At 56.4% G+C, this 23,052-nt stretch overlaps 1 protein-coding gene across 4 annotated transcripts in view; it reads right to left on the bottom strand.

Annotated features, from left to right (window-relative positions):
- Nucleotides 1-22,048, bottom strand: part of LOC119975228 (SKI family transcriptional corepressor 1 homolog-B-like) — a 42,626-nt gene extending 20,578 nt beyond the window's left edge. For all 4 annotated transcript variants that reach the window (XM_038814862.1, XM_038814863.1, XM_038814864.1 and 1 more), the window contains exon 1: nucleotides 21,921-22,048. The gene's annotated coding sequence lies outside the window, so the exon portion shown is untranslated. The remainder of the gene's footprint in view (nucleotides 1-21,920) is intronic.
- Between the last annotated feature and the right edge of the window lie 1,004 nt (nucleotides 22,049-23,052).

Below are 23,052 nucleotides of genomic sequence, written 5' to 3'. Positions count from 1 at the left end.
AGCTAGGGTTCCTTGATGCCATACTCGGTCAAACGCTGTCTTGATGTCAAGGGCAGTCACCCTCACCTCACCCCTGGTATTCTGCTGGCAAACCTCCAACATTTATACAGTGTTTCTGTTTTTGTGGCTTGAATTACAAATACTTGTGGGGAATTTGAAATCCCTTTATTATAATAATAATAATAATCGCTTATTGTCACAAGTAGGCTTCAATGAAGTTACTGTGAAAAGCCCCTAGTCACCACATTCCGGTGCCTGTTCAGGGAGGCTGGTACGGGAATTGAACCCGCGCTGCTGGCCTTGTTCTGCATTACAAGCCAGCTGTTTAGCCCACTGTGCTGAACCAGCACTGTATATTTGGAGACGCCAGCTTATATTTGGGATGACCCGAGACAAACAAAAACATTTAAGAGACCCCACCCCCACTTAAATACTGCTTTCGGGAAAAATCAAAGAACGCAATTCGATTTGTTCCGATTGGACCAAAATCATTTACCCAAATCCGTCAATTTTAATTTGTATATGTGTGGGACAATGTCTGTATTTGTGTGTGTGTGTGTGTGTGTGTGTGTGTCTGTGTGTCTGTGTATAGTGAGTGTGCCTGTGTGGCTTTTTCTCTGTGTGTTTTGATGCGTCTTTGTGCGTCTGCCGGTGTGGCTTTGTTGTGTGTCTGTGGTTTTGTGTACGCATGTGTAGTTTTGTTGTATGTCTGTGCATGTAGTTTTGTTTGTGTGTGTCTTTTGATTTGCTCCTTGGATGTGGGTGGCACTGGCTGGGTCAGCATTTATTGCCCCGAGGGCATTTAAGAGTCAACCACATTGCAGTGGGCCTGGAGTGTGGAGTCACATGGAGGCCAGACCAGGTAAAGATGACAGATTTCCTTCCCTAAAGGACATCAGTGAACCAAATGGTTTTTTATGACAATCGACAATAGTTTCATGGTCATCATTAGACTTTTAATTTCAGATTTTTATTGAAATCAAATTCCACCAACTGCCATAATGGGATTCAAACCCAGGTCTCCAGAGCATTACTTTGGGTCTCTGGATTACTAGTCCAATGACAATACCACTATGCCACTAGTTCCCCAGTGTCTGTATGCGATTTTGTGTCTGTGTGTGTGGTTTTGTGTCTACGTGTGTGGTTTTGAGTCAACATGCGTTTTTTTGTAGTCTGTCTGTGGCTTTGTGTGTGTAGGTTTGTTGTGTGTCTGTGTGTAGTTTTGTATGAAAATGAAAAAATGAAAATCGCTTATTGTCACGAGTAGGCTTCAATGAAGTTACTGTGAAAAGCCCCTAGTCGCCACATTCCGGCGACGGGAATTGAACCGTGCTGCTGGCCTGCTTTAAAAGCCAGCGATTTAGCCTTGTGAGCTAAACCAGCCCCTGTATGTGTGTCGTTTTGCTTGAAGTTTTGTTGTATGTCTGTGTGTAGTTTTGTTGGACGTCTGTTTAATTTTGTTGTATGTCTGTGTCATTCGGCTGTGTGTAGTTTTGTTGTATGTGTGCGTGCAATTGTGTGTGTGTGCGTTTGTTGTAAGTCTGTATAGTTTTGCTGTCTGTGTGTAGTTTTGTTTAATGTGTGTAGTTTGGTTGTAAGTCGTGTTTAATTTTGTTGTCTGTGTGTAAGTTTGTGGTGTGTGCATGTGTAGTTGTGTGTAAATCTGTGTGTCATTTGGCTGTGTGTAGCTTTGTTGTATGTCTGTGTAGTTTTGCTGTGTGTGTGTAGTTTTGTTTAATGTGTGTAGTTTGGTTGTAAGTCGTGTTTAATTTTGTTGTCTGTGTGTAAGTTTGTGGTGTGTGCATGTGTAGTTGTGTGTAAATCTGTGTGTCATTTGGCTGTGTGTAGCTTTTTGTATGTCTGTGTAGTTTTGCTGTGTGTGTAGTTTTGTTTTATTGTATGTGTGTGGTTTTGTTTGTGTGTAGTTTTGTTGTATGTCTGTGTGTAGTTTTGTTGTGTGTGCGTGTGTAGTTGCGTGTGTGTCCTTTGGTTGTGTGTTCAGTTGTGTTGTAAAACTGTGTGTCATTTGTTTGTGTGTGTAGTTTTGTTGTATGTCTGGGTGTAGTTTTGTTGCTTGTACTTTTGTTGTATATCTGTATAGTTTTGCTGTGCGCGCAGATTTGCTGTATGCCTGGATGTGGTCTTGGTTGGGTCTATGTGTGTTAATTTGTTGTGTGTGATCATGGCACAATGGTTAACACTGCTGCTTCACAGCGCCAGGGACCTGGGTTCAATTCTGGCATTGGGTGACTGTCTGTGTCCAGTTTGTATGTTCTCCCCGTGTCTGCGTGGGTTTTCTCCGGGTGCTCCGGTTTCCTCCCACAGCCCCAAGATGTGCAGGTTAGGTGGATTGGCCACGATGAATTGCACTTAGTGTCCAGAGGTAAGGTGGGGTTAATGGTTTGCCAGGGAGTGCGCCTAGGTCAGATACTCTTTCAGAGGGTTGGTGCAGACTCAATGGGCCGAATGGCCCCCTTCTACACCGCAGGGATTCTATGATTTTGTTGTGTGTGTGTGTGCGTGTGTAGTTTTATTATGTGTGTGAACTTGCTGAATGTGTGCATGCTTTTTGTTCTATTTGTCTGTTTGTGTTGTGTCGATTTTACAATGTCTGTTTTTTAAATGTTCGGAATCATTCCACAAGGTGTTCAATGTCGCTGCTCACTCTCAGACCAATGGGAGCAGTTCGTAACTTCTAATGGGCAATGCTTCAAATTCTTGCAATCCTTAGCACTAACCCAATTTCAAATCTTACTGCTGAAATCAGTTTGGGCGTGGAATTAGAAAATTCAACAATGACAGAATTTTCAACTATCACCTGTCTCATTATAGATAAATTAGCATTACAAACAGTTCAGGTTAATCTGGTTTAAAACAACCAACCCATTTAGTGTTGTGCATGCTCTCTATTTAAAACTTCATGGAGAAGTTCAATTCTAGGTTCAGGGCCCTCCCAGAACAGAAAGGAATGTTCAAAGATGAAGAAGATTACATTCTATAAATGTACTACACTTGTTGGCCGTCTACAAACTCACTCCGTCCATTCATAGACATTCCTTTCATACCCAAAATGCTTGTAGATTTGGTCACGGATCCTCTCTAACTCGGCGCATCATAATTTCAGTGTCTACATTTTCTTAATACGGGCCCAGGTGAATTGCAAGACCACTCCCAGCGGAAATACATAGCTGGATATTACAGAATTATTCGATTTCATGCAGGATGGGAGTTAATTAGTAGTCAGGGACCTTTTCAGGAAGAGGTATTAAATGAAATGAAATGAAAATCGCTTATTGTCACGAGTAGGCTTCAATGAAGTTACTGTGAAAAGCCCCTAGTCGCCACATTCCGGCGCCTGTTTGGGGAGGCCGGTACGGGAATTGAACTGTGCTGCTGGCCTGCCTTGGTCTGCTTTCAAAGCCAGCGATTTAGCCCAGTGAGCTAAGAGAGGGTTTTACACTTTTCACAGGCCCCCTGACTACAACCGCACCTTTCAGCAACCCACACCCTGGCACCCCCCCCCACTCCTGACACCCCCCACCCCACCCCTGACACCCCTCCCATCCCTGACACCCCTCCCTCCTGACAACCCCCCACCCCTGCCACCCACAACCCCTGCCACCCACCACCTGAAACCACCCCCACCCCTACCACCCACAACCCCTGCCACCCCCCCACCTGAAACCACCCCCCACCCCTACCACCCACAACCCCTGCCACACCCCCATCTGAAACCACCCCCCACCCCTGCCACCACCCCCCCCCCCCAATTCCTGACACCCTCCCCGACACACCCACCCAGGCAGAAAGGGGTTAGTGATACAGATGAGGGACAATACAGACACCTCCTGCCATGTGCCCCATACTCTCTCAGCATCAGATTAGTGATAACTGTCAGGTTAATATCTAGACATGGTTGCGATCATCATTAAATAAAGATGCACGTTCAGGTATTAATTGCACGTTGCCAGGGAATATAATAATAACGCGGTGCAATTCCAGGTGAGGATTGTCATTTTAAATCACACAATCTCATTGTTTTTTGGAGAAGAGCCAATACCAACATCAAACAACACTTTATTTCCAGAGTTTTAAATTACCCCAGGATTACAATTCGGTGCTCGATAGATGCATCCCCTCGCGTTTTGCTGTCAATGTTTGATTATGTTAACGGGAAGGGTCATGTGACAATGTTTTTAACAACACCCCCACCCAAACCACCCAGACGCAATCCCCCCCAACCAGACACAACCCTCCCCCACCCAGACACAACCCCCCCAACCAGACACAACACCCCCACCCAGACACAACCCCCCCCAACCAGACACCACCCTCCCCCACCCAAACCACCCAGACACAACCCCCCCAACCAGACACCACCCTCCCCCACCCAGACACAACCCCCCCCACCCAGACCACCCAGACACAACCCCCCCACCCAGACACAACCCCCCCACCCAGACCACCCAGACACAACATCCCCCACCCAGACACAACCCCCCCAACCAGACACCACCCTCCCCCACCCAGACACAACCCCCCCCAACCAGACACAACACCCCCCACCCAGACATAACCCCCCCAACCAGACACAACCCTCCCCCACCCAGACCACCCAGACACAACCCCCCCAACCAGACACAACACCCCCCACCCAGACACAACCCCCCCAACCAGACACCACCCTCCCCCACCCAGACACAACCCCCCCACCCAGACCACCCAGACACAACCTCCCCCCACCCAGACCACCCAGACACAACCCCCCCCCCACCCAGACACAACCCCCCCCAACCAGACCACCCAGACACAATCCCCCAACCAGACACCACCCTCCCCCACCCAGACACCCAGACACCCCACCCCACTAGACACAATCCTCCCCCACCCAGACCACCGAGACACAATACCCCCCACCCAGACACAACCCCCCACCAGGCACAACACCCCACCCAGACACCCCACCCCACCCAGACACCCCACCCCACCCAGACACAACCCCCCCAACCAGACACAACCCTCCCCCACCCAGACCACCCAGACACAATACCCCCCACCCAGACACAACCCCCCACCAGGCACAACACCCCACCCAGACACCCCATCCCACCCAGACACCCCACCCCACCCAGACACAACACCCCACCCAGACACCCCACCCCACCTAGACACCCCACCCAGACACAGGCACCCCTCCCCATCCAGACACACACCCCTCCCCCACCCAGGCAGCCCCCCCCCACCCAGGTACCCCCCACCTAGACACAACCCCCCCCCACTCAGGCACTCACCCCATGCCGACCAAGGCACTGCCCCACCCAGGCGCACACCCTCCCCCACCCAGGCGCACATCCTCCTCCACCCAGGCGCACACCCTCCCCCACCCAGGCGCACACCCTCCCCCACCCAGGCGCACGCCCTCCTCCACCCAGGCGCACACCCTCCCCCACCCAGGCACACACCCTCCCCCACCCAGGCACACACCCTCTCCCACCCAGGCACGCCCCCCACCCCCGACATACCCTGACACACACCTCACCCCCATCACACACCTTGCCCACACAGGCACCCCTCCCCCACCCAGGCACACCCCACCGAGTCACAACCCCCCAACCATACACAATCCCCCCACCCAGGCACTCCCCACCAAGGTACACCCCCACCCAGGCACCTCTCCCCACCCAGACACACACCCTTCCCCTACCCAGGCACCCCACCCCCACCCAGACACACACTCTTCCCCTACCCAGGCACCCCCACCCCCACCCAGGCACCCCCCCCCCCTTAGACACAACCCCCCACCCACACACAGCACCCCCACTCAGGCACTCACCCCATGCCGACCACGGTACCCCCTCACCCAGGCGCACACCCCTCCCCCACCCAGGCGCACACCCCTCCCCCACCCAGGCACACACCCCTCCCCCACCCAGGCACACACCCCTCCCCCACCCAGAATCCCCCCCAACCCCGACATACACATCCACCCCCGGCACCATCCCCCCCACCCCGACACACACCTCACGCCCAACACACACCTCCCCCACCCAGGCGCACACCGCTCCCCCACCCAGGCACACACCCCTCCCCCACCCAGGCACACACCCCTCCCCCACCCAGGCACACACCCCTCCCCCACCCAGAATCCCCCCCAACCCCGACATACCCCGACACACACATCCACCCCCGGCACACCCCCCCTACCCCGACACACACCCCACCCCCAACACACACCTCCCCCACCCAGGCGCACACCCCTCCTCCACCCAGGCGCACACCCCTCCCCCACCCAGGCGCAAAACCCCCTCCCCCACCCAGGCGCACACCCCTCCTCACCCAGGCGCACACCCCTCCCCCACCCAGGCGCACACCCCTCCCCCACCCAGGCGCACACCCCTCCCCCACCCAGGCGCACACCCCTCCCCCACCCAGGCGCACACCCTTCCCCCACCCAGGCACACACCCCTCCCCCACCCAGGCACACCCCCCACCCAGAGTCCCCCCCAACACCGACATACCCCAACACACACATCCACCCCTGACACCCCCCCCCACCCTGACACACACCTCACCCCCAACACACACCTCCCCCACCCAGGTACCCCTCCCCACCCGGGCACACCCCACCGAGACACAACCCCCCGACCCATACACAATCCCCCCCACCCAGGCACTCACCCCATACTCACCAAGGCGCCCCCCCCCCCCACCCTGGCGCATACCCCTCCCCCACTCAGACGCACACCCGTCCCCCACCCAGACACGCCCCCACCCCGACACACCCCACCCCACCCACTGACACCCACACACTCACTCACCCCCAGTACACCTCACCTCTGACACAAACCGCCACACACCACCCCCAACATACACACCCACCCACAACACCCCCCCGACACACTCACAACAAACACCCCACCCACAACACGCACACCCCACCCATGCCACCCCTCCCGAAACACTCACAACACCCCGACACACACCCCCACCCTCGACACACACCCCCACCCTCGACTCACCTCTCTAATCCTTATACACGCCTATATTTTCAATATAACACCAGAAAAACCATATCACATAACTGGTACAATTACAATTCTACATTCAACCAGCCCTCCCCACAAATAAACAACTGAGACAAACCCAAATAAACTCCAAAGCCCCTCCCATGCCTAACATCTGATGGTGGCCAGCTCCTTGAAATAGAGAACAAAAAGGCTGCCACCTCGTATAGCACAGTGGATAGCACAATTGCTTCACAGCGCCAGGGTCCCAGGTTCAATTCCCGGCTCAGGTCACTGTCTGTGCGGAGTCTTCACGTTCTCCCCGTGTCTGCGTGGGTTTCCTCCGGGTGCTCCGGTTTCCTCCCACAAATCCCGAAAGACGTGCTGTTAGGTGAATTGGACAGTCTGAATTCTCCATCAGTGTACCCGAACAGTGGCAACTGGGGGAGATTGAGACCCCAAAGATAGCCACCAAAGGGCAAAGCTCCACCCCAATCCCAAGAATTCCTGCAATGGCGCTGAAGGAGAAGACCCAAAAGCTCACCAGTTTAGGGCAAGACCAGAACATGCGCGTGTGATTTGCCAGACCCCCTAAAGAACGCTCACATCTGTCCTCTACCTCCGGAAAAATCCCTGCCCTGGTCAGATGTGCCTATGCAACACCTTGAACTGAATCAAGCTAAGCCTGGCGCACGAGGATGAGGAGTTGACTCTATGTGGAGCTCCATTCAGCACACTCCCTCCTTCAGAAGCCTGACCTACCTCCCTCTCCCACTTCCTTTTAACCTCATTAATGGAGCTTACCCCTCCTCTCCCTCCACGCCCCTCCCCTCCCGTCCGCCCCATTCCCCTCCATCCGCTCCCCCCGCCCCACTCCCCTCCGTCCACTCCATTCCCCTCAATCCGCTCCTCCCTCTGCCCTCCAAACCCCCCCCCCCCACCCCCGCTACCCTCCCTTCCGTCAGCCCCCGCTCTCCTCCGTCCACCCCCCTATTCCCGCTTCCTTCCCTCCCCTCCGTTCCCCCTCCCCTCCGGCAGCAATCCCCGCCCTCCGCCCCGCTCCCCTCCGTCCGCCCCATTCCCCTCCATCTGCCCCCCCCTCTTCTCCACTCCCCTCTGTCCGCCCCATTCCCCTCCATCCGCTCCCCCCCGCCCCACTCCCCTCCGTCCACTCCATTCCCCTCAATCCGCTCCTCCCTCTGCCCTGCTTCCCTCCCCTCCTTCAGCCCCCTGCTCTCCTCCACCCTCCTCCCCTCCCTCCCCCCCCCCCCCCCCCTCCGGCCCCACTCCCCTCCCTTCCATCAGCCCCCGCTCTCCTCCGTCCACCCCCTGTCCCCGCTTCCCTCCCTCCCCTCCGTTTCCCCCCCCCCTCCGGCACCAATCCCCGCCCTCCGCCCCCCCTCCCCTCCGCCCCCTCCCCCCACCTGGCCCTGCTCCCCTCCCTCCACACCCACATGAACTCTGCACCCACAAACCACCCTCGTACTTTCTCAATATTTTCCGCACAGTAATAAAACAGATTGTGCAAAGCTAGGCCCTTGATTGCCATTCCCTCTGCAAAAACAGAGTGAATCTGTGGGGTCTTGCCCCGCCCAAATAAGAGAAGATACAATTTTACTGACTTTCAGAGAGAAAGTAAGAAGTCTTACAACACCAGGTTAAAGTCCAACATGTTTGTTTGAATCACTAGCTTTCGGAGCACTGCTCCTTCCTCAGGTGAATGAAGAGGTGGGTTCCAGAAACATATATATAGACAAAGTCAAAGATGCAAGAAGATACTTTGAATGCAAGTCTTTGCAGGTAATTTAGTCTTTACAGGTCCAGACAAAGGAGAGAGGGATAATCACAGGTTAAAGACGTGTGAATTGTCTCAAGCCAGGCCAGTTGGTAGGATTTCGCAAGTCCAGGCCAGATGGTGGCGGATGAATGTAATGTGACATAAATCCCTGGTCCCGGTTGAGGCCGCACACGCAGTGCTCCGAAAGCTAGTGCTTGAAAACAAACCTGTTGGACTTTAACCTGGTGCTGTAAGACTTCTTACTGTGCTCACCCCAGTCCAACGCCGGCATCTCCACTTCAGAGAGAAAGATTTGGGAAGGAAAACTGGGAGACACTGAATCAAAAATACACTGGACCCTGGCCCCAAGGACAGAGGGTGGTGATCCCATTTCTTCAAGTCTGACTTGACCCCATTTACCAAAGCCGCAAAATTTAATTGATGGAGTGAGGCCCAATCATGGGTCACCCGGATTCCCAGATAACAGAAGCTGGACCTGGCCAGGCAAAAAGGCAACATTCCCAGATTGGCTCCTCTCCCTGGGAGATTCACCAGGAAACATTCGCTATCACTGGAAAGTGATACTCTATGGTCCCATCCGTCCCCTGCACCCCACCCCCCCTCCAATCTCATAGATTCCCTCAATGCTGGCCAAAAGCTCAATTGCCAAGGCAAACAATAGCAGAGACAATGGACACCCCTGCCTCGTGCTTCTTTTTAGCTGGAAATATTTTGAACTCTCACGGTGGGGGCCCTATATGTGACCTGCATCCATTATAAATCTACGTCCAAGCCCAAAACTTCAAGGGTCTCGAACAGATACCCTCCACTCCACCCCGTCAAACAGCTTTTCAGCGTCCAATTAAAATACTTCTGAATCAGGGGCTGAAGGGAGGGACAGAATAAAATGAAGCAATCGCCAAATATTGGCTGACAGCTGCCTCGCTTTAACAAACCCAGGCTGTTCTTCCGATCTATCCCCTGGAAGGCAGGGCTCCAAGCCTTTTGTCAAAATCTGGCCAACAACTTTGTACTCAATAATAAATAGGGCGATATGACACACACTCTATCGGATCCTTATCCTTATTTAAAATGAGAAAAATCGACGCCTGTGCAATGTGGCCGGCAGATTTCCCCTAGACAGGGACCCGTTAAACATCTCGAACAACAATAGGACCAGCTGACCCTCAAATTACTTATAAAATTTGATGGGAAATCCAGCTTGTCCCAACACTTTTCCCAATTGCATCAATCCCATGCATTTCATGACCAGGAACAGCTGGGACTCCAATTCCTCCCTTCTCTCTCGTTCTACACCCGGGATAGACAAACCATCCACAAACTCCGACAGAGGGAACCCATCCTCAGGGGGTTGCGGCTTGCAAAGTCTGTGTTAGAAAACCTCGAAAGTCTCATTGGGCTTCCCTGGGGCGGAGACCAACCTGCCACTTGCGTCCTTTATGAAATGAAATGAAAATCGCTTATTGTCATGAGTAGGCTTCAATGAAGTTACTGTGAAAAGCCCCTAGTCGCCACATTCCGGCGCCTGTCCGGGGAGGCTGGTACGGGAACCAGGAGGCTGGCTGCCGTCTCAGCTGATATGCTAACAGACAACTGACCTTTCCCCCTCCCCCCCCCACCATGTTCATAAAATGCACCGCCATGAGTGTCGCAGATGGCGCACTGCCCTGCCTGTCAAAAGCAGCCCAAATTCCACCTGCAGTACCTTTCTGCTTGCCAGCAACTCCGACGTCGGGGCAAGCGAGTATTGGCGACCCACGTCCGGAATGGCATCACCAACCTTCGCCTCTCCACCCTTTCACTCTTCTCTTTATGTGCCCTCTACATGATTATCTCCCCATAATGACCGACCCCAAAGTCTCCCACAACATAGGGCAGCACGGTAGCACAAGTGGCTAGCACAGTGGCTTCACAGCGCCAGGGGTCCCAGGTTCGATTCCCCGCTGGGTCATTGTCTGTGCAGAGTCTGCACGTTCTCCCTGTGTCCGTGTGGGTTACCTCCGGGTGCTCCGGTTTCCTCCCACAGTCCAAAGATGTGCAGGTGAGGTGCATTGGACATGCTAAAATTGCCCTTAGTGTCCAAAAAAGGTTAGGAGATGTTATTGGGTTACAACATCATAACCCACCTCCCGGGGGGCGGCGCTGAGTGGGACCCGGCCCCACCACAAAATACGGAACATAATCCGGAATCACTATTGCCGAATACCCCGCCCCTCTCACCCCCAGAAGCAGAGACCTGCCCACCACAAAGAAGTCGATCTGAGAGTAGATCTGACCAATCTGAGATAAAAAAAGAAAAATCTTTCTGATTTGGATGTAAAAATCTCCACAGTTCTGCTCCATAAAGGTTAAGAGTGCTTCTGGCACCCCAAGAAAGCTCAAAGACTGAGACCTCGATCTATCCTGCTGAGAATCCAGTGCACAGTTAAAGTCCGCTCCCAGCTGGTGCGCGAGCAGATCAAGAACAGAAGCGGCAACTTGTTGAGAAAATCTGTATCACTCCAGATACATATACATTGGTGAAGACCTCCTGGGTACCCGCCAAAGACCCACGGACTATTGCATAACTCGCGTTGGGATCTATCAGAATCTCAGCCGTCAAAAAATATACTTTCTTATTCATCAAAATCGCTGCCCCCCCCCCACCCCCCAAGCCCTATGTCAAATCCCGAATTAAATACTTGCTCCACCCAGCCCTTCCGCAACCTTGTCTGATCTTTAATCCTCAAACGGGTCTCCTACAACTGCACCACACAGCCTTCAAACTCTTAAGGTGTGCAAACATCCTAGATTTGTTTACCAGGCCGTTTAACTCGTTCACATTCCACGTGACCAGCCGAATAGGGGGATCATCTACCTGACACCCACCCACCAACCAGAGTCACCCATTCCTATCCTGTGGGTCAGTCCAGTAACTACTCAAAGAGGCGAACTCAGGCCCACCCAAGATGGCCACCAAATCCCCCATCAAGGCATCACAAGGAAAGGTTTACAGCCACTGCCCCTCCCCTCCACCTCCCACCACCACACACAAATAACCCAGCAAACTAGGCAAAGACTCCTGCCTTCTCACTCTCCCTCCCAAATCCCAACCAAAACAAAACACCTAAGCTCATGCTAAAAAAAAACACAGTACGAGTTGTAGGTACCCCCATCCCTCCCTTCTGTTAACCAACTATTCAAGAAATTTAGCCAGAAAAGTAAAAAGCACAACAAAAAACCATAACGCCAACCCGCTCCCCACCCAAATCCAACTTTAATTGTTCCAGGAAGAAAAGAAAGATGCATGAACAACAATACCCATCCCACAAAACCCACAGTAAAACTCCAGGTACAAAGCTCCACAACACCCAAACAACACCGCACCAAAATCCCAACAGTCGCACTCCCACCCCAGACATACATCTCCCAGCCACTATAATTCAGATATCACCTCCCAGTCCAGGTTTCTGCACAAACGCCTCAGTCTCCTTCAGAGTTTCAAATCTTTTCATTGATAAGCCACTCGGAGGGGTGCAGGGTAAACCACGCCAAATCGGACACTGTTCCGACACAACACAGCCTTAGCCTTGTTGAATGCTGACGCGTCTTGGCTAGCTCTGCTCTGACATCTTGATAGATCCTCACAACGTGGCCCTCCACATCTGGAATCCCAGTGATCTTTTGCCCACTGCAGAACTCTTTCTTTGTCTTAAACTGTGAAAGTGCACGATGATCGCACGCGGCGGCCCATCAGCATGGAGTTTCTGCCTGAACGACCTCGAGGCCCGATCCAACTCATGGCGGGACGCCAATTCCCCCTCCCCCACCATCTTCCAAAACAACTGCGACATAAACTTTGTCGGAGGACTCGGACCCTCCAACAACCCAAAAATCCTCAGGTTGAGAGTTCTGGAAGGGTTTTCCAAATCGTCTATCTTGGCTCTCAATGCCATCTCCACATCCAGAGAGGTGATCTGCTCACTTGGCCTTGAAAGAGGCGCCGCCTGTTTCAGCTCCGCGCACTGCGTCTTCAACACTTCGTCTACTTTTGCCAAGGCCGCTCGAATAGACGGCATTACCCGCTCAATCGCTTTTACATAATCCTCAGCGACCTCCCAATGCCAAGATGGCTGGAAGCATCTCAGTGGTTATTGCACTGGCCACTGATGCTGAAGGAGACTCCACCATTATCCTCACAGACAGAGCATTCGAGGCTTCCAGCTTCAACGGCATTTCCTGATTTTCCTGCTGCCTAGTCTTATACTTATTGGGCATTCCTTTCTGTGGGAATTTAACCTATCGATCTAAACAAAGTCCAGACTAAATCTACTCAGAATATCGGGCAAAAAGGACTTAAATAAATGTAGGAATATGACTAAATCACCTTAAATAGAGAATTGGTGTATATGCTATCACGAGTGTGTACGTGTAATGGATCAGGATTACATATAGGGGGGCAGCACGATGGCGCAGTGGTTAGCACTGCAGCCTCACAGCGCTGAGGTCCCAGGTTCGATCCCGGCTCTGGGTCACTGTCCGTGTGGCGTTTGCACATTCTCCCCCTGTTTACGTGGGTTTCAGCCCATAAGCCAAAGATGTGCAGGATAGGTGGATTGGGCACGCAAAGTTGCCCCTTAATTGGAAAAAATGAAGTGGGTACTCTAAATTTACAAAAAAGATTACATACAGGTGACAGCTGCATATCGAGATCTATTTGTTTATAATGTTAACGTCTATATGTGTCGAGGGGCTTACTGATGGCATAGAGACTGTGTGTAGACTGGGGTACCTATAGGTGTATGACTGTATGTGTGCGTCTGTGTATATGTTTGCATATTTATATGTCTATATATGTGTGTCTGTGTGTGTCTGTGCATCTGTGTATATGCGTATTTCTGTATTGTGTGTGAGTGTATATATGTGTCTGTGTGTGTGTCTATTTGTCTGTGTATTTGTGTGTCTATGTATATGTGCGTGTGTCTGTCTGTGGCTGTGCCTTTGTGTGTATGTCTATCTATGTGTGTATGTGTCTGCCTGCTTGTCGGTCTGTATGTCTGTCGATGTGTGTTTGTCCGTGTGTGTGTCGGTCTGTGTGTCTGTGCATCTGTGTGTGTGTGTGTGTGTGTGTGTGTGTGTGTCTGTGTGTGTGTATCTGTGTGTGTGTATGTCTGTGTGTGTGTGTCTGTGTGTGTCTGTGTGTGTCTGTGTGTGTTTGTGTGTGTGTGTGTGTGCGCGTGTGCCAGGTGAATTGCACAACATCCCAGAAAAGGCTGGGTGGATTTTATATTTCAACCCCCTCCCAGATCCAGTCCAGTAATGCAGCCAATGGGATTTATCTCTTGAAGAGATTTTCAGCAGGGGGAGAGGGGCCAATTGTGGTGGGCCCAGGACTGGAATCCACCCTCGGAAATACGCAGCACCATCACCCCCTCCCCTCTCCCTCCCCCTCCCCCTCACCCCTCCCCTCCCCACACACCCCCACCCTTCCCACACCCACCCCACCATTCAGCCCACACCCTCCCCCATCATTCCCCCCACACCCTCCCCCTCACCCTCCCCCTCATTTCCCCCACACTCTCCCCCTCATTTCCCCCACACCCTCCCCCTCCCCCTCACCCTCCCCCCTCATTTCCCCCACACTCTCCCCCCTCATTTCCCCCGCACGCTCCCGCCCCCTCATTCCGCCCCCACATCCCCCACACACCCTCCCCCTCATTCCACCCCCACACCTTCTGCCCCACATCCCCCCCACACCCTCCCCCTCACTCCCCCCACACCCTCCCCCTCATTCCTCCCTCCCCCTCCCCCTCATTCCCCCACACCCTCCCCCCCACACACTCCCCCCACACCCTCCCCCATCATTCCCCCCCACACCCTCCCCCCTCATTCCCCCCTCATCCCCCCCACACACTCCCCCCACACCCTCCACCCTCATTCCCCCCCACACCTTCCGCCCCACATCCCCCCCACACCCTCCCCCCTCATTCCCCCCACACCCTCCCCCCTCATTCCCCCCCACACCCTCCCCCCTCATTCCCCCCCACACCCTCCCCCCTCATTCCCCCTCATCCCCCCCACACCCTCCACCCTCATTCCCCCCACACCTTCCGCCCCACATCCCCCCACACCCTCCCCACTCATTCCCCCCACACCCTCCCCCCTCATTCCCCCCCACACCCTCCCCCCTCATTCCCCCCCCCCACACCCTCCCCCTCATTCCCCCCTCATCCCCCCCACACCCTCCACCCTCATTCCCCCCACACCTTCCGCCCCACATCCCCCCACACCCTCCCCACTCATTCCCCCCACACCCTCCCCACTCATTCCCCCCACCCCCCCTCCCCCTCACCCCCCACACCCTCCCCTCACCTCCCACACCCTCCCCTCCCCCCCCACACCCTCCCCCTCATCCCTCAACACCCTCCCCCTCATTCCCCCCACCCTCCCCCTCACCCCCTCACCACCCCCATACCCCAAACCCCTCCCCCTCACCCCCCACCCCCTCCCCCTCACCCCCCACCCCCTCACCCCCACACCTTCCCCCCTCAGCCCCCCCACACCCTCCCCCTCACCCTCCACACGCTCCCCCCCACACCCCCCTACACCCTTCCCTCCCTCCCCCTCACCCCTCCATGCCCTTCCCTCCCTCTCCCTCACCCGGCCCACATCCATACCCCATACCTCCTCCTCACCCCCACAACTTTCCCACCCCCTCTCTCCCCCTCCCGCCCCCTCCCTCACACCCTCTCTCCCCCGTCCCCCTCTCTCTCCCTCGTCCCCCTCTCTCTCTCTCCCCCTTTCTCTCCCTCCCATTCTCTCTCCCTCCCATTCTCTCCCCCTCCCCACCCCCTCTCTCCCCACCCCCTCCCCACCGCCCCTCACACCCTCCCCATCCCCACCCCCTTCCCACCCCCTCCCACACCCCCTCTCTCCCCCCTCCCACACCCCCTCTCTCCCCCTCCCATGCCCCCTCTCTCCCCTACTCCCCCCCTCTCTCCCCCTCCCACCCACACTCTCCCCCTCCCCCACCCCCTCTCTCCCCATCCCCTCTCTCCCCACCCCCTCACCCCCATCCCCCTCTCTCTCCCGTCCCCCTCTCTCCCGTCCCCCTCTCGCTCCCATCCCCCTCTCTCCCCCGTTCCCCTCTCTCCCCCGTTCCCCTCTCTCCCCCGTTCCCCTCTCTCCCCCACCCCCTCTCTCCCCTCCCCTCCCCACCCCTCTCTCCCCCTCCCCCCCCCACACTCTCCCCCTCCCCCACCCCCTCTCTCTCCCCATCCCCTCGCTCCCCACCCCCTCACCCCCTCTCTCCCGTCCCCCTCTCTCCCCCGCCCCCTCTCTCCCCTCCCCCTCCCCACCCCTCTCTCCCCCTCCGCTCCCCTCTCTCCCCCTCCCCTCCCCTCTCTCCCCCTCTCTCCCCCTCCCTCCCCCTCCCCACCCCCTCTCACCCCCTCCCACAACCCCTCCCACACCCCCTCCCACCCCCTCCCACAACCCTCACTCCCCCTCCCCCACCCCCTCCCACACCCCCATCTCTCCCCTCCCCACCCCCTCGCTCCCCCACCCCCCTCTCCCCCTCCCCTCTCTCCCCTCCCCCACCCCTTCTCTCCCCCTCCCAACCCCCCACCCCTCTCTCCCCTCCCCCACCCCCTCTCTCCCCTCCCCCACCCCCTCTCCCACCCCCTCTCTTCCCACCCCCTCTCTTCCCACCCCCTCTCTCCCCTCCCCTCCCCCTTCTCCCCCTCCCTCCCCTCCCCTCCCCCTCCCTCCCCTCCCTTCCCCCTGTCCCCCCACCCGCTCCCCTCTCCCCCACCCCCTACCCTCCCCCTCTCACCCCCTCCCTCCCCCCCTCTCACCCCTCCCTCCCCTTCCCCCACCCCCTCTCTCCCCCTCCCCTCCTCTCTCCCCCTCCCCTCCTCTCTCCCCTTCCCACCCTCTCTCTCCCACTCCCCCCTCTCTCCCCCTCCCACCCCCCTCTCCCCCTCCCCCTCCCACCCCCTCTCTCCCCTCCCCTTCCCACCCCCTCTCTCCCCTCCCCCTCCCACCCCCTCCCTCCCCTCCCCCTCACACCCGTTCCCTCCCCCTCCCCCTCTCACCCCTCCCCCTCTCACCCCTCCCTCCCCTTCCCCCACCCCTCCCCCCTCTCTCCCCCTCCCACCCCTCTCACCCCTCCCTCCCCCTCCCCCCTCTCTCCCCCCCACCCCCTCTCACCCCCTCCCTCCCCTCCCCACCCCCTCTCACCCCTCCCTCCCCTCCCCCTCTCTCCCCCTCCCCCTCTCTCCCCCCTCCCCCTCTCTCCCCCTCCCCCTCTCTCCCCCTCCCCCCCTCTCCCCCTCCCCCCTCTCTCCCCCCTCCCCCCTCTCTCCCCTTCCCACCCCCTCTCTCCCCCTCCCCCTCTCTCCCCCTCCCACCCCCTCTCTCCCCCTCCCACCCCCTCCTCTCTCCCCCTCCTCCCACCCCCCTCTCCCCCTCCCCCCCACCCCCTCTCTCCCCCTCCCCCTCTCTCCCCCTCCCACCCCCTCTCTCCCCCTCCCACCCCCTCTCTCCCCCTCCCCCCACCCCCTCTCTCCCCCTCTTCCCAACCCCCTCTCCACCTCCCCCCCACCCCCCTCTCCACCTCTCCCCCACCCCCTCTCTCCCCGTCCCCCCCACCCCCTCTCTCCCCCTCCCCCCCACCCCCTCTCTCCCCCTCCCCCACCCCCTCTCTCCCACCCCCTCTCTCCCCCTCCCCCACCCCCTCTCTCCCCCTCCCCCACCCCCTCTCTCCCCCTCCCCCCACCCCCTCTCTCCCCCTCCCCCCACCCCCTCTCTCCCCCTACCCCCACCCCCTCTCTCCCCCTCCCCCCACCCCCTCTCTCCCCCTCCCCCACCCCCCTCTCTCCCCCTCCCCCTCACTCCCCCTCCCTCCACTCTCCCCCTCCCCCACCCCCTCCCTCCCCCTCCCCACCCCATCTCCCCCTCCCCCCACCCCCTCTCTCCCCCTCCCCCCACCCCCTCTCTCCCACTCCCGCCCCCTCCCTCACACCCTCTCTCCCCCACCCCCTCTCACCCCCTCCCACTCCCAGCCCCTCTCTCCCCCCTCTCTCCCCTCCCCCTCTCACCCCCTCCCACTCCCACCCCCTCTCTCCCCCTCCCCCTCTCACCCCCTCCCACTCCCACCCCTCTCTCCCCCTCCCCCTCCCACCCCCTCTCTCCCCCTCCCACCCCCTCTCTCTCCCCCTCCACCACCTCTCTCCCCCCCCTCCCACCCCCTCTCTCTCCCCTCTCACCCCCTCTCTCTCCCCTCCCCTCCCACCCCCTCTCTCTCCCCTCCCCCTCCCACCGCCTCTCTCCCCCTCCCCACCCCCTCTCCCGCTCCCCCACCCCCTCTCCCGATCCCCCACCCCGTCTCTCCCCCTCCCCCACCCCCTCTACCCCACCCCCTCCCCCACCCCCTCTCCCCCTCCCCAACCCCCTCTCTCCCCCTCCCCCACCCCCTCTCTCCCCCTCCCCCTCTCCCCCTCCCCCACCCCCTCTCTCCCCCTCCCCCTCCCCCTCCAACCCCCTCTCTCCCCCACCCCCTCCCACCCCCTCTCTCCCCACCCCCCCCCCCCCCCTCTCTCCCCCACCCCCTCTCTCCCCCTCCTCTCCCCCCCTCCCCCTCCCCCTCCCCCCTCCCCACCCCCTCCCCCTCTCTCCCCTCCCCCTCCCCCCCCCCACCCCCCTCTCTCCCCCTCCCCCACTCCCTCTCACCCCCACCCCCTCTCTCCCTCCCTCCCCCACCCCCGCTCCCCCCTCCCCCACCCCACCCCCTCCCTCCCTCCCCACCCCCTCTCTCCCTCCCTCCCCACCCCATCCCCCTCCCCCACCCCTATCCCCCTCCCCCCCTATCTCCCACCCCATCCCCTCCCTCCCCTATCCCCCTCCCACCCCTATCCCCCTCCCTCCCCCTCCCCTCCCCATCCCCTCCCCCTCCCCCTCCCTCCCCCTCCCTCCCCCTCCCCCTCCCTCCCCCTCCCTCTCTCCTCCCCTCCCTCTCTCCTCCCCTCCCTCTCTCCTCCCCTCCCTCCCTCTCCCCCTCCCTCCCTCCCCCTCTCCCTCCCCCCCTCCCTCTCCCTCCCTCCCCCTCTCCCTCTCCCCCTCTCCCCCCTCTCTCCCCCTCTCTCCCCCTCCCCCACCCCCTCTCTCTCCCCCCTCCCTCTCTCCTCCCCTCCCTCCCTCTCCCCCTCCCTCCCTCCCTCCCCCTCTCCCTCCCTCCCCCTCTCCCTCTCCCCCTCCCTCTCCCTCCCTCCCTCTCCCCCTCTCCCCCCCTCTCTCCCCCTCTCTCCCCCTCCCCCACCCCCTCTCTCCCCCTCCCTCCCCCTCCCTCACCCCCTCTCTCCCCCTCCCTCACCCCCTCTCTCCCCCTCCCCCACCCTCCCCCACCCCCTGTCCTCCCCCTCCCCCACCCTTTCTCTCTCCCCCTCCCCCGCCCTCCCCCACCCCCTCTCTCCCCCACCCTCCCCCACCCCCTCTCTCCCCCACCCTCCTCTCCCCCCACCCTCCCCCACCCCCTCTCTCCCCCACCCCCTCTCTCCCCACCCTCCCCCACACCCTCTCTCCCCCACCCTCCCCCACACCCTCTCTCCCCCACCCCCTCTCTCCCCCACCCTCTCCCACCCCCTCTCTCCCCACCCCCTCTCTCCCCCACCCTCCCCACCCCCTCTCTCCCCCACCCTCTCTCCCCCACCCCCTCTCTCCCCCACCCCCTCTCTCCCCCATCCTCCCCCACACCCCTCCCCATCATCACACCCCTCCCTTCCCACACCCTCCCCTCCCCTCCCACACCCTCCCCTCCCACCCCCCCCCACACCCTCCCCTCCCACCCCTTTCCTCCCCTCCCACACCCTCCCCTCCCACCCCCCCACACCCCTCCACACCCCTCTCCTCCCACACCCCCCCACACCCCTCTTCTCCCACACCCCCCCACACCTCCCACACCCTTCTCCTCCTCCCCCACCCCACACCCCTCCCCCCCAGACACCCCCCTCCTCCTCCTCCCCCACCCCACACCCCTGCCCCCAGACACCCCCTCCCCCCCCCAGACACCCCCCTCCCCCCCCCCCCAGACACCCCCCCCCCCAACACACCCTCCCCTCACCCCCACACACACACCCCCTCCCCCAGCCATATGCAGCAGTTTTACTTTTGGAGCAGACGGGCGAATTATTTTTCAGTTAAAACTTACAAAACCGTGTCCTATAAAGAAGCAACTCTCCTTTCCTGGAGGGCTCCCTGCTAGATTGCAACATAAATCACGGCGCTCTAATTCAGTGGAAGTTTAATAAATGCTGCTATTCAAAATGAATGTTCTCCATTTAACAATTGTATCAGCAGCAAATAAACCCATGACCCCAATAAATTTAATTTCAGAGGCAGATCAATTCACTGTTGTATCGATTGAACAAGCCCCATACATTAGATCCCCTCCTCTCCTCCTCTCTCGCTCTGTAGCTTTCTCTCTCTTCGATTACACTCTTATTAAGGGAAAAGATTGCTGGAAGAGAATGGGAGTCTACTGAAAATTAAACGTTGACATTTTAATTACTGGCTATTGATAAAAGAATCCCTTTAATGGCTGTTTACATGGCTGGCACAGTTGGGATGACCCGATCTGCTAATGAAGTTGGATGGGTTTGCAAAGGTCAGATCCTGGCAAATAGACTGGATAGATTGTAAAGCGGGAACTAAATGAGCAACTGTACAGGGCAAAAAAAAAAACAGGGTGCAATTTTCACCCAGGTCAATACTTACTGAGACTCTTTATTTTCCTGGTGTGAAGTGTGTTAAATAGAATTCAATCATTCATTTGCTAACAATGAGTTAATTTCTGAATAGTTGGTTTGTGATGTGATTTTTCTGTGCAGATTGATACAGTTCGCAGAGAGCAAAATAACGATTGTGGCGAGATTGTATTTCTCATTAGAGAGCGAGGTAGATACATAATCAGCTAAAGGAGACATATCCACCTCTAAATAAATATGTATAAAATATATGTAATATATTTTTCTAAAGACACGTAAATTTTGCACAGACACTGCTGCCTCTTGACTCTCACTCTGACTGGGTGCTGGACTCTGATGGATAGCAGGGGGGTGGGAAAGGCAGGAGTCAAGGTTCTCCAGGAGAGCCCCTCCATCTCTCTCTGTACCGTCCTTGTGATACAAGTATTGCGACCTAACCCCAGGAGCTGCCTCTCAAACCTCCAGCGATCATGTTTCAACAAACTCATTGCGTATTAAAGCAAAACGTGACATTAATTCACTGGATAGTGATATCTTTCAGATTACTTATCCCAGCAAGTTTCCAATAACCTTCCCACAAAGCCCCTTATTCCGACTCTAAAATTGGCCTATTTTCATCCCCCCCATTTTTTCTTTGGCTGTTTAGGGTTTACAAAATGAAATTTGAGCAATCGGTAGACACAGGTTTTATCGACTCAAGTTAAACGCCACTTCTTTTCTGAGTGTTAAACAGCCTGTGAAGGGTTAGGAATAGCGGTGAGCGGGAATCGCCTCCTCAAGGCTGTGTGTTTAACATCTCCGGACAGAACACCCCTGTTAAAAACAGCTGGGCCCCAGAATTCAGATAATGACATTATTTCGCAAAGCTTCGGGGAGCGAGGCATTAATGCATTCAAATCCCAGATTGACAAGAATTCCCCCTAAACGGCGGCACTGAAGCCTTTTTTTGCCTTTTCACAAAGTAGTTAGTTCAGTCATTCAGAGAGTGGCTCTCTGATATAGATCTCTATATATTCGGTCATTCCAATTGCGGCCAACTTCTGTCAATTTGGCCACTCTCTGTATTCCAGGAATGGGATATATGGGCATGGAATTGGCGGGTGAGATACACTGGTGAATAAGATGGGGCCCGCTCTGTTTAAACACCCACTCTCAAAAACAATAGTTAAAATCCACCTCTAGTTTCTTTCTCGCCAGTAAGGTAAACTATTCAGTTGAAAAGTTTGGGGTCTATAATTAGTCCTCATTCGCTTTTAAGATGGACCGGCGTTTTCTTCGTTATTATAGAAATAACTTTACAAATCCCTTACTGTAACTTTAGAAAAGAGGAGGCGACACACACACACGTCTGGGAATAGGTGTAACTAAAACACTTACCTGGGCAGCAACCTCCCGCCCCTGGCAAGTGGATTCATTGCAAAATCTGGGCAGCGATTCCTGGAGAACTCATGTAGGCGGTTCTGCTGCTTTGAAACAAATCCTTGGATCTGGTTAGAGACATGAACTTCTCTTCTTTGTAATCCTGTGAAATAAATCATGAAGTCTGTGTTGCGAGCTGGAATGAATTACAGCACCCTTCTGTTAAAGCAGTAAACTGGGTTTCATTGGTGAGGGCCTCATCCAACTAAAACAAGCAGACCCCACATTCTGCAATATTATTTTTTTAAATCCCATTTGTTGCCAGGGAATCTGTCACATGCACATGGATGAGGCAGCTTGTGTGTATTTACCTGGGCTGGTTTAGCTCACTTGGCTAAATCGCTGGCTTTTCAAGCAGGCCAGCAGCACGGTTCGATTCCCGTACCAGCCTCCCCGGACAGGCGCCGGAATGTGGCGACTAGGGGCTTTTCACAGTAACTTCATTGAAGCCTACTGGTGACAATGAGCGATTTTCATTTCAATTGATGACTTTGATCGATTTGATAAATATGGGACTGTGGGCGCCGAAAGTGTATCCAGCAGAATGAACACTTGGCAAATTCTTCAGTTTTCTAAAGTTACAGTAAGGGGCTGGTTTAGCACAGTGGGCTACACCGCTGACTTGTAATGCAGAACAAGGTCTGCAGCGCCAGTTCAATTCCCGTACCAGTCTCCCCCAACAGGTGCCGGCATGTGGCGACTAGGGGCTATTCACAGTAAATTAATTGAAGCCTACTTGTAACAATGAGCAATTATTATATTATATTATTATGCTATGTCGAAAAGGTCAGACTGACATAAATGAGCCCGCGTGAAAAGATCATGCTTTAAGGAAATGTTACCAACTTTCCTTGTCAGTTTCTGCCTGGTACAGGTGACGGATAAGCTATAACAAGATGTCTACTTAATGTCTTTCTTCACCCAAGTTTGTGTTGGTCCAGTCCCCTGAACCGTGTACAAGTTAGCATTGGAGGTCTTGCCTGGCAGGAATTTTACAAGCTCCCCCACCCCCACCAAGTCAATTGGACGTTCTTACTATTAATGCCCTTTAGTGGAGCAAATTATTTCTACTCTGTAGCCATTGGCAGTT

Source organism: Scyliorhinus canicula, chromosome 12 (genome assembly GCF_902713615.1).
Source record: "Scyliorhinus canicula chromosome 12, sScyCan1.1, whole genome shotgun sequence".
In the NCBI taxonomy this organism is placed as follows: domain Eukaryota; kingdom Metazoa; phylum Chordata; class Chondrichthyes; order Carcharhiniformes; family Scyliorhinidae; genus Scyliorhinus; species Scyliorhinus canicula.
Note: the sequence above shows the minus strand (reverse complement) of the source record. Positions and strands in the feature narration are given on the sequence as shown.